The following is a 12,447-nucleotide window of genomic DNA, read 5'->3' on the forward strand; positions in this document are numbered from 1 at the left end:
TTTGTAGTAGGTCTTTGGAAAAAAAAAAAAAAAAGCAGAGCACTCCTGTTATATATAGGATCTTTGGCTAGCGTTTTGTATTAAGTCTTTGGAAAATAAAAATAAAAAAGCAGAGCAATTTTGTTATATATAGGATCTTTGGCTGGCATTTTGTAGTAAGTCTTTGAAAAAAATATCAGAGCACTCCTGTCATATATAGGATCTTTGGCTGTTGTTTTGTAGTAAATTTTTGTAAAAACAAAACAAAAACAAAAGCAGAGCACTCCTGTTATAAATAGGATCTTTGCCTAGCGTATTGTAGTAGGTCTTTGGAAAAAAAAAAAAAGCAGAGCACTCCTGTCATTTGGCTAGCGTTTTGTGGTAAGTCAATGTAAAAAAAAAGCAGCGCACTCCTGTCATTTATAGGATCTTTGGCTAACATTTTGTAGTAGGTCTTTGGAAAAAAAAAAAAAGCAGAGCACTCCTGCCATATATTGGATCTTTGAATAGCGTTTTGTAGTAAGTCTTTGGAAAAATGAAAAAAAATCAGAGCACTCCTGCTGTATATAGGATCTTTGGCTGGTGTTTTGTGGTAAGTCTATGTAAAAAAAGAAAAAAGCAGAGCATTCCTGGCATATATAGGATCTTTGGCTATTGTTTTGTAGTCAGTCAATGTAAAAAAAAAAAAGCAGCGCACTCCTGCCATATATAGGATCTTTGTCTAGTATTTTGTAGTAAGTCTATGTTAAAGAAAAAGCAGAGCACTCCTGTTATATATAGGATCTTTGGCTAGCGTTTTGTGGTAAATCTATGTAAAAAAAAAAAAAGCAGAACACTCCTGTCATTTATAGGATCTTTGGCTAGCATTTTGGAGTAAGTCAATGTAAAATAAAAAACCAGCGCACTCCCCCATATATAGGATCTTTGGCTAGCATTTTGTAGTAGGTCTTTGGAAAAAAAAAAAAAAAAGCAGAGCACTCCTGTTATATATAGGATCTTTGGCTAGCGTTTTGTATTAAGTCTTTGGAAAATAAAAATAAAAAAGCAGAGCAATTTTGTTATATATAGGATCTTTGGCTGGCATTTTGTAGTAAGTCTTTGAAAAAAATATCAGAGCACTCCTGTCATATATAGGATCTTTGGCTGTTGTTTTGTAGTAAATTTTTGTAAAAACAAAACAAAAACAAAAGCAGAGCACTCCTGTTATAAATAGGATCTTTGCCTAGCGTATTGTAGTAGGTCTTTGGAAAAAAAAAAAAAGCAGAGCACTCCTGTCATTTGGCTAGCGTTTTGTGGTAAGTCAATGTAAAAAAAAAGCAGCGCACTCCTGTCATTTATAGGATCTTTGGCTAACATTTTGTAGTAGGTCTTTGGAAAAAAAAAAAAAGCAGAGCACTCCTGTCATATATAGGATCTTTGTCTAGAGTTTTGTGGTAAGTCTATGTTAAAAATAAAAAAAAGCAGAGCACTCCTGTTATATATAGGATCTTTGGCTAGCGTTTTGTAGTAAGTCTTTGGAACAATAAAAAAAAAGCAGAGCACTCCTGTCATATATAAGATCTTTGGCTACCGTTTTGTAGTAAGTCTATGTAAAAAATAAAAAAAAAAGCAGAGCATTCCTGTCATATATAGGATCTTTGTCTATCGTTTTGTAGTAAGACTATGTTAAAAAAAAAATAAAAAACCAGAGCACTCCTGTTATGTATAGGATCTTTGGCTAGCGTTTTGTAGTAAGTCTATGTAAAAAAAAAAAAAAAAAAAGCAGAGCACTCCTGTCACATATAAGATCTTTGGCTACCGTTTTGTAGTAAGTCTATGTAAAAAAAAAAAAAAAAAAAAGCAGAGCATTCCTGTCATGTATAGGATCTTCGGCTAGTGTTTTGTAGTAAGTCTGTGTTAAAAGAAATTAAAAAAATAATAATTGAAGACTCCTGTCATTTATAGGATCTTTGGCTAGTGTTTTGTAGTAAGTCTTTGTTAAAAAAAAAAAAAAAAGAAAAAAAAAAGAGCACTCCTATCATTTATAGGATCTTTGGCTAGCGTTTTGTGGTAAGTCTATGTGAAAAAAGCAGAGCACTCCTGTCATACACAGGATCTTTGGCCAGCGTTTTGTAGTAAGTCAATGGGGGAAAAAAAGCAGCGCACTGCGCCATATATAGGATCTTTGGCTAGCATTTTGTACTAAGTCTATGGAAGAAAAGAAAAGCAAAGCACTCCTGTCATAAATAGGATCTTTGGCTAGCGTTTTGTAATAAGTCTATGTAAAAAAAAAAAAACAGAGCACTCCTGTCTTATATGAGATCTTTGGCTAGCGTTTTATAGTTATTTTTTGGGAAAAAAATAAAATTAAAAATCAGAGCACTCTTGTCAAAAATAGGATCTTTGGCTGGCGTTTTATAGTAAGTCTTTGTAAAAAAAAAAAAAAAACAATTCTGACCACTCCTGTCATTCATAGGATCTTTGGCTTGCGTCTTGGAGAAAGTCTATGTAAAAAAAAATGCAGAGCACTCCTCTCACGTATAGGATCTTTGGATAGCGTTTTGTAGTAAGTCTTTGGAAAAAAAAAAAAAAAAAAAAGCAGAGCACTCCTGTCATTCATAGGATCTTTGGCTTGCGTCTTGGAGTAAGTCTATGTAAAAAAAAATGCAGAGCACTCCTCTCACGTATAGGATCTTTGGATAGCGTTTTGTAGTAAGTCTTTGGAAAAAAAAAAAAAAAAAAGCAGAGCACTCCTGTCATTCATAGGATCTTTGGCTTGCGGCTTGGAGTAAGTCTATGTAAAAAAAAAAAAAAAAAAAGCAGAGCACTCCTGCCATATATATAGGATCTTTGACTAGTATTTTTGTAGTAGGACCTTAGAGAGAATGGCAGATCACTTCTCTCATATATAGGATCTTTGACTAGTCTTTTTGTAGTATGCCCTACAACACAACACTTTACTCCTGTCATTTATAGGATCTTTGGCTAGCGTTTTGTGGTAAGTCTATGTAAAAAAAGAAGAGCACTCCTGTCATATATAGGATCTTTGGCTAGCGTTTTGTAGTAAGTCAATGTGTAAAAAAAAAAAAAAAGCAGTGCACTCCTGCCATATATAGGATCTTTGGCTAGCATTTTGTAGCAAGTCTATGTAAAAAAAAAAAAAAAAAAAAAGCAGAGCACTCATGTCATATATAAGATCTTTGGCTAGCATTTTGTATTAAGTTGTTTTGAAAAAACAAAAATTAAAAATCAGAGCACTCCTGTCATATATCGGATCTTTGGCTAGTATTTTGTAGTATGTCTATGTAAAAAAAAAAAAAGCAGAGCACTCCTGTCATATATTGGATCTCTGCCTAGCGTATTGTAGTTAGTCTTTGGGAAAAAAATAAAAATAAAAAAGCAGAGCACTTTTGTCATACGTAGGATCTTTGAGTGGCGTTTTGTAGTAAGTCTTTGTAAAAAAAAAAAAAAAAAAAAAAAAAATCTGAGCACTCCAGTCATATACAGGATCTTTGGCCAGCATTTTGTAGTAAGTCAATGTAAAAAAAAAAAAGCAGCGCACTCCTGCCATATATTGGATCTTTGGCTAGCGTTTTGTAGTAAGTCTTTGGAAAAATGAAAAAAAATCAGAGCACTCCTGCTATATATAGGATCTTTGGCTGGTGTTTTGTGGTAAGTCTATGTAAAAAAAGAAAAAAGCAGAGCATTCCTGGCATATATAGGATCTTTGGCTATTGTTTTGTAGTCAGTCAATGTAAAAAAAAAAAGCAGCGCACTCCTGCCATATATAGGATCTGTGTCTAGTATTTTGTAGTAAGTCTATGTTAAAGAAAAAGCAGAGCACTCCTGTTATATATAGGATCTTTGGCTAGCGTTTTGTGGTAAATCTATGTAAAAAAAAAAAAGCAGAACACTCCTGTCATTTATAGGATCTTTGGCTAGCATTTTGGAGTAAGTCAATGTAAAATAAAAAACCAGCGCACTCCCCCATATATAGGATCTTTGGCTAGCATTTTGTAGTAGGTCTTTGGAAGAAAAAAAAAAAAAGCAGAGCACTCCTGTTATATATAGGATCTTTGGCTAGCGTTTTGTATTAAGTCTTTGGAAAATAAAAATAAAAAAGCAGAGCAATTTTGTTATATATAGGATCTTTGGCTGGCATTTTGTAGTAAGTCTTTGAAAAAAAATATCAGAGCACTCCTGTCATATATAGGATCTTTGGCTGTTGTTTTGTAGTAAATTTTTGTAAAAACAAAACAAAAACAAAAGCAGAGCACTCCTGTTATATATAGGATCTTTGCCTAGCGTATTGTAGTAGGTCTTTGGAAAAAAAAAAAAGCAGAGCACTCCTGTCATTTGGCTAGCGTTTTGTGGTAAGTCAATGTAAAAAAAAAAGCAGCGCACTCCTGTCATTTATAGGATCTTTGGCTAACATTTTGTAGTAGGTCTTTGGAAAAAAAAAAAAAGCAGAGCACTCCTGTCATATATAGGATCTTTGTCTAGAGTTTTGTGGTAAGTCTATGTTAAAAATAAAAAAAAGCAGAGCACTCCTGTTATATATAGGATCTTTGGCTAGCGTTTTGTAGTAAGTCTTTGGAACAATAAAAAAAAAGCAGAGCACTCCTGTTATATATAAGATCTTTGGCTACCGTTTTGTAGTAAGTCTATGTAAAAAAAAAAAAAAAAAAGCAGAGCATTCCTGTCATATATAGGATCTTTGTCTATCGTTTTGTAGTAAGTCTATGTTAAAAAAAAAATAAAAAACCAGAGCACTCCTGTTATGTATAGGATCTTTGGCTAGCGTTTTGTAGTAAGTCTATGTAAAAAAAAAAAAAAAAAAAGCAGAGCACTCCTGTCATATATAAGATCTTTGGCTACCGTTTTGTAGTAAGTCTATGTAAAAAAAAAAAAAAAAAAAAAGCAGAGCATTCCTGTCATGTATAGGATCTTCGGCTAGTGTTTTGTAGTAAGTCTGTGTTAAAAGAAATTAAAAAAATAATAATTGAAGACTCCTATCATTTATAGGATCTTTGGCTAGCGTTTTGTGGTAAGTCTATGTGAAAAAAGCAGAGCACTCCTGTCATACACAGGATCTTTGGCCAGCGTTTTGTAGTAAGTCAATGGGGGAAAAAAAGCAGCGCACTGCGCCATATATAGGATCTTTGGCTAGCATTTTGTACTAAGTCTATGGAAGAAAAGAAAAGCAAAGCACTCCTGTCATAAATAGGATCTTTGGCTAGCGTTTTGTAATAAGTCTATGTAAAAAAAAAAAAAAACAGAGCACTCCTGTCTTATATGAGATCTTTGGCTAGCGTTTTATAGTTATTTTTTGGGAAAAAAATAAAATTAAAAATCAGAGCACTCTTGTCAAAAATAGGATCTTTGGCTGGCGTTTTATAGTAAGTCTTTGTAAAAAAAAAAAAAAAACAATTCTGACCACTCCTGTCATTCATAGGATCTTTGGCTTGCGTCTTGGAGAAAGTCTATGTAAAAAAAAATGCAGAGCACTCCTCTCACGTATAGGATCTTTGGATAGCGTTTTGTAGTAAGTCTTTGGAAAAAAAAAAAAAAAAAAAAGCAGAGCACTCCTGTCATTCATAGGATCTTTGGCTTGCGTCTTGGAGTAAGTCTATGTAAAAAAAAAATGCAGAGCACTCCTCTCACGTATAGGATCTTTGGATAGCGTTTTGTAGTAAGTCTTTGGAAAAAAAAAAAAAAAAAGCAGAGCACTCCTGTCATTCATAGGATCTTTGGCTTGCGGCTTGGAGTAAGTCTATGTAAAAAAAAAAAAAAAAAAAAGCAGAGCACTCCTGCCATATATATAGGATCTTTGACTAGTATTTTTGTAGTAAGACCTTAGAGAGAATGGCAGATCACTTCTCTCATATATAGGATCTTTGACTAGTCTTTTTGTAGTATGCCCTACAACACAACACTTTACTCCTGTTATATATAGGATCTTTGACCTGTGTTTTTGTAGCATGCCCTACAACACAACACTTTACTCCTGTGATATATAGGATCTTTGACTTGTGTTTTTGTAGCATGCCCTACAACACAACACTTTATTCCTGTTATATATAGGATCTTTGACTTGTGTTTTTGTAGTATGCCCTACAACACAACACTTTACTCCTGTGATATATAGGATCTTTGACTTGTGTTTTTGTAGCATGCCCTACAACACAACACTTAACTCCTGTTATATATAGGATCTTTGACCTGTGTTTTTGTAGCATGCCCTACAACACAACACTTTACTCCTGTGATATATAGGATCTTTGACTTGTGTTTTTGTAGCATGCCCTACAACACAACACTTTACTCCTGTGATGTATAGGATCTTTGACTTGTGTTTTTGTAGCATGCCCTACAACACAACACTTAACTCCTGTTATATATAGGATCTTTGACTTGTGTTTTTGTAGCATGCCCTACAACACAACACTTTACTCCTGTTATATATAGGATCTTTGACTTGTGTTTTTGTAGCATGCCCTACAACACAACACTTTACTTATGTTATATATAGGATCTTTGACTTGTGTTTTTGTAGCATGCCCTACAAAACAACACTTTATTCCTGTTATATATAGGATCTTTAATTTGTGTTTTTGTAGCATGCCCTACAACATAACACTTTACTCCTGTTATATATAGGATCTTTGACTTGTGTTTTTGTAGCATGCCCTACAACACAACACTTTATTCCTGTGATATATAGGATCTTTGACTTGTGTTTTTGTAGCATGCCCTACAACTCAACACTTTACTCCTGTTATATATAGGATCTTTGACTTGTGTTTTTGTAGCATGCCCTACAACACAACACTTTACTTATGTTATATATAGGATCTTTGACTTGTGTTTTTGTAGCATGCCCTACAACACAACACTTTATTCCTGTGATATATAGGATCTTTGACTTGTGTTTTTGTAGTATGCCCTACAACACAACACTTTACTCCTGTGATATATCGGATCTTTGACTTGTGTTTTTGTAGCATGCCCTACAACACAACACTTAACTCCTGTTATATATAGGATCTTTGACTTGTGTTTTTGTAGCATGCCCTACAACACAACACTTTACTGCTGTTATATATAGGATCTTTGACTTGTGTTTTTGTAGCATGCCCTACAACACAACACTTTATTCCTGTTATATATAGGATCTTTGACTTGTGTTTTTGTAGTATGCCCTACAACACAACACTTTACTCCTGTGATATATAGGATCTTTGACTTGTGTTTTTGTAGCATGCCCTACAACACAACACTTTACTCCTGTTATATATAGGATCTTTGACCTGTGTTTTTGTAGCATGCCCTACAACACAACACTTTACTCCTGTGATATATAGGATCTTTGACTTGTGTTTTTGTAGCATGCCCTACAACACAACACTTTATTCCTGTTATATATAGGATCTTTGACTTGTGTTTTTGTAGTATGCCCTACAACACAACACTTTACTCCTGTGATATATAGGATCTTTGACTTGTGTTTTTGTAGCATGCCCTACAACACAACACTTAACTCCTGTTATATATAGGATCTTTGACCTGTGTTTTTGTAGCATGCCCTACAACACAACACTTTACTCCTGTGATATATAGGATCTTTGACTTGTGTTTTTGTAGCATGCCCTACAACACAACACTTTACTCCTGTGATGTATAGGATCTTTGACTTGTGTTTTTGTAGCATGCCCTACAACACAACACTTTACTTATGTTATATATAGGATCTTCGACTTGTGTTTTTGTAGCATGCCCTACAACACAACACTTTACTTATGTTATACATAGGATCTTTGACTTGTGTTTTTGTAGCATGCCCTACAACACAACACTTTACTTATGTTATATATAGGATCTTTGACTTGTGTTTTTGTAGCATGCCCTACAAAACAACACTTTATTCCTGTTATATATAGGATCTTTAATTTGTGTTTTTGTAGCATGCCCTACAACATAACACTTTACTCCTGTTATATATAGGATCTTTGACTTGTGTTTTTGTAGCATGCCCTACAACACAACACTTTATTCCTGTGATATATAGGATCTTTGACTTGTGTTTTTGTAGCATGCCCTACAACACAACACTTTACTCCTGTTATATATAGGATCTTTGACTTGTGTTTTTGTAGCATGCCCTACAACACAACACTTTACTTATGTTATATATAGGATCTTTGACTTGTGTTTTTGTAGCATGCCCTACAACACAACACTTTATTCCTGTGATATATAGGATATTTGACTTGTGTTTTTGTAGTATGCCCTACAACACAACACTTTACTCCTGTGATATATCGGATCTTTGACTTGTGTTTTTGTAGCATGCCCTACAACACAACACTTAACTCCTGTTATATATAGGATCTTTGACTTGTGTTTTTGTAGCATGCCCTACAACACAACACTTTACTCCTGTTATATATAGGATCTTTGACTTGTGTTTTTGTAGCATGCCCTACAACACAACACTTTACTTATGTTATATATAGGATCTTTGACTTGTGTTTTTGTAGCATGCCCTACAACACAACACTTTATTCCTGTTATATATAGGATCTTTGACTTGTGTTTTTGTAGTATGCCCTACAACACAACACTTTACTCCTGTGATATATAGGATCTTTGACTTGTGTTTTTGAAGCATGCCCTACAACACAACACTTTACTCCTGTGATATATAGGATCTTTGACTTGTGTTTTTGTAGCATGCCCTACAACACAACACTTTACTCCTGTTATATATAAGATCTTTGACTTGTGTTTTTGTAGCATGCCCTACAACACAACACTTTATTCCTGTTATATATAGGATCTTTGACTTGTGTTTTTGTAGCATGCCCTACAACACAACACTTTACTCCTGTGATATATAGGATCTTTGACTTGTGTTTTTGTAGCATGCCCTACAACACAACACTTTATTCCTGTTATATATAGGATCTTTGACTTGTGTTTTTGTAGTATGCCCTACAACACAACACTTTACTCCTGTGATATATAGGATCTTTGACTTGTGTTTTTGTAGCATGCCCTACAACACAACACTTTACTCCTGTTATATATAGGATCTTTGACTTGTGTTTTTGTAGTATGCCCTACAACACAACACTTTACTCCTGTTATATATAGGATCTTTGACTTGTGTTTTTGTAGCATGCCCTACAACACAACACTTTACTCCTGTGATATATAGGATCTTTGACTTGTGTTTTTGTAGCATGCCCTACAACACAACACTTTACTCCTGTGATATATAGGATCTTTGACTTGTGTTTTTGTAGTAGGGCTTTGGGGAAATAAAGCAGGGCACTCTTGTTATACAGTATGTAGGATCTTTGACTAGTGTTTATGTAGTATGTTATCGAGACGTGATTTTACCAGTCGAAAACTTTTCTCCATGTGGCACAAATGAGTGGTGTAGACATAAACTGTATTACATTAACAACAACAACAACAACATGTTTTACCCCATCCATCCATCCATTTTCTACCGCTTATTCCCTTTAGTGTCGTGGTCGCTGGTGCCTATCTCAGCTACATCGCATGATGTTTTTTCCCGTTTTGGTCCATTTCCACACATTTTTGAAAAAGCTCCATGGGAGCCACTAAGATAATCGGCCCGGGTGTTGTTGACCCCGGTGCTAAGTTATGACTTTAAGACTTCCAATTTGACGATGCATTGACATGATGCACAAAATAACGACATTGAAGGTGTGGTGTCATCCTAGGGTCTACAGTAGCAAATTGGGAAATTAGCAATGATGGCGCGTCATTACTCCCTAATGACTAAACTGGGATGCGAGACGGCCTTGCAGGGTGGCATTAGGCACACCCGACGTGTGTGTGTGTGTGTGTGTGTGTGCAGGTGGCAAGTGTCAGACCCCCCCCCACCCGCCTGACGTCCGTTTGATTGATTTCAGGTCCAGCGCGGCGCCGCATTTGCATATCCCTACGCCACTTGAAGTGTTCCTCCAACCTGCCGCCTGGCCCAGGCGTGGTCCTTCCGAAGCGTTTCAACATGTTCCGCGTGAACTCCGCGACCTCCGGCAGCGTAAACTTTTACGATTGTTTAATTCCGCCTTTTAAATGGAGTGTCGTAAAACGCCGGAGTGAAAGCGAAGCCAATGTGCATCCAATTAGTCCCCCCCGCCCCCCATCCCCCCCCCTGTACCGCACATGTGCACCTCTGGCGGTGGTCGGGATGAATCGAGACTTGAATAAACATAAACATTCAACCCCCCCTCCCCCCTTGAGCGCATTTAGCTGTTCTGATTGGCCGGAGCGGAATATTGAGGTCATACGGTCGATCTAATTGGCTGAGCCGGGAAGCAGGGGGGGGGGGTCGTGGTGCAAAATGTCGGAACACCTGAGTTACGACCACGTTGACAGTCCCTTAAACTCACCCTTTCCATTTAAAGCCACAAGGTGTAATAGTTCCACATCCAAATGGGAATGTGCGATACTAATGAATCATAATTGGTGCGATACCGCCTCTAAAAAATACCGGTTCTTTTTTTTTACGGGCATGACGGTGTCACACAAGGACTTGGATTTGTTTTGCACGAGCCAGACGAGAGTGTGAGTACATATTTGATTTATTTAAACACTGTCATACAAATCAGGAAAACAAAGGGCGCGCACAATGGCGGATAACAAACTAGACCAGTTTGACTCACAAGCCAGATGTGGCTCTTTTGATGACTTCCTCTGGCTCTCGGATAAATCTGAGCTGACACTGCTTAACACGATAAGTAATGAATAATTCCACATGTAATCAAAGCGTTAAAAATAATGTTCAAAATATAAAACATGCTCATGCATTTTGAATCCATCCATCCTTTTTTCTACCGCAGTTGTTCAAGAAGTTGCATTAAGGGTAAGAAGTGATTTGTTTATTATTGGTTAATTTAGGGCTTGCCCTCCTGGGGGTTCTTCAGACCACCAAGCACCGACATGAGAGCCTGTTCCGGGGTTACAATATTTTAAAATTTTTCAGTAAGTCTCTCAGTCGCTTTCCAGCAATTGTCTTTTTCCTCTTTGGTTCTCGCTCCCACTCTGGCTCCAGCCCCCACCCCGTCTCTCTTCCTGGCTGCTGCTTCTAAACAGAGCGACGGGTGATTAGATAAAAAGGCTCAGGTGGGCCCTCTAGGCACCTGTCGCTGATTTCGAGTCTGATCCTGGCAACACCTTGCTTCGCTGCAGGCCTGCAGACCACGCCCCCTGCACAGTTAGCGTAAGAATAAAAATGTTATTACAAAGAATAAGAGACCTATTATAATCTAGAAATGTTGGTCTTACTTAAAAGTGTACGCGTTTAGTTGTGTTCAGTGTTGAAAAAAGTATTATACAGCTCTTACGGAAATACATTTTGAAATATTTGGATTCTTGGCTCTCTCAGTCAAAAAGGTTCCCGACCCCTGAACTAGACTATACTCAAACAACAACAGCACGATGGCATGATTATATACAAACGAACAAAAGACACTAACTGTGGCACAAAACAAACCAAAAACTTGCACTGAGGCATGAATACAAAAACCTACGTGGCGTGGTCAAAACAACAAACAGCATGGCATGAAGGTCGGTACATGAAAACGTGGTTAAGGTCTCAGAAGGAAAGGCAAAGTTACCAGGACGAGGACAGAAACACAATGGCTTAAATAATGACTGTGATGATTAGAAACAGGTTTGAGGGCTGAGGACAGGGGCGTGACTTGAGGGCAAGGTGAAAATCAACGGGTTGGCAGGGAGACGAAAACAAACCAGGAAGTGCAAAAACAGAACTGAATGTCCAAAAAACAAAACAAAACATGACTAAACATAACAAAAACACAACATAATCCACTGGCGTGACAGACGGGACCCAATATTTTATTAAGTTAAAGTACCACTGAGTGTCACACACACACACACACACACACTAGGCGTGGTGACATTTTTCTCTGATCACACCCTGGGAGGTGAGGAGAGCAGTGAGCATCAGCGGTGGCCACGCCCGGGTATAATTTTTGCTGATTTAACCCCCAATTCCAACACTTGACGCTAAGTGCCAAGCATGTAAGTAAAGGGTCCCATTTTTATAGTCTTTGGTATGACTCGGCCGGGGTTTGAACTCACAACCTACTGATCTAAAGGCGAACCGCGAATCCACTGAGGAGGTGTTAATATTTTATTAAAGTCATTCGTATTTTACTTTTTTTTAGCTTATTAGTTATGCAATATTTTATTTATATATGTTTGTTAATTTATTTTATTTTTAACTTATTTATTTATCAATTTCTTTTTATTTCTTCTGTTTGTTTGATTAGCATACAGAAGAAAAGAGCAGATGAGTGTGTTCGGCAGCGCACAGTCACAGAGTACTTACAAACCCCCAAAACCAGTGAAGGTAGCACGTTTTGTTTTTACTTTTTTTTTTACTTTTTATTCATAGCTGTATATAGAAGTGGCTGGTTGCATCAG

The sequence above is a fragment of the Nerophis ophidion genome, linkage group LG24 (genome assembly GCF_033978795.1).
Source record: "Nerophis ophidion isolate RoL-2023_Sa linkage group LG24, RoL_Noph_v1.0, whole genome shotgun sequence".
Classification (NCBI taxonomy): domain Eukaryota; kingdom Metazoa; phylum Chordata; class Actinopteri; order Syngnathiformes; family Syngnathidae; genus Nerophis; species Nerophis ophidion.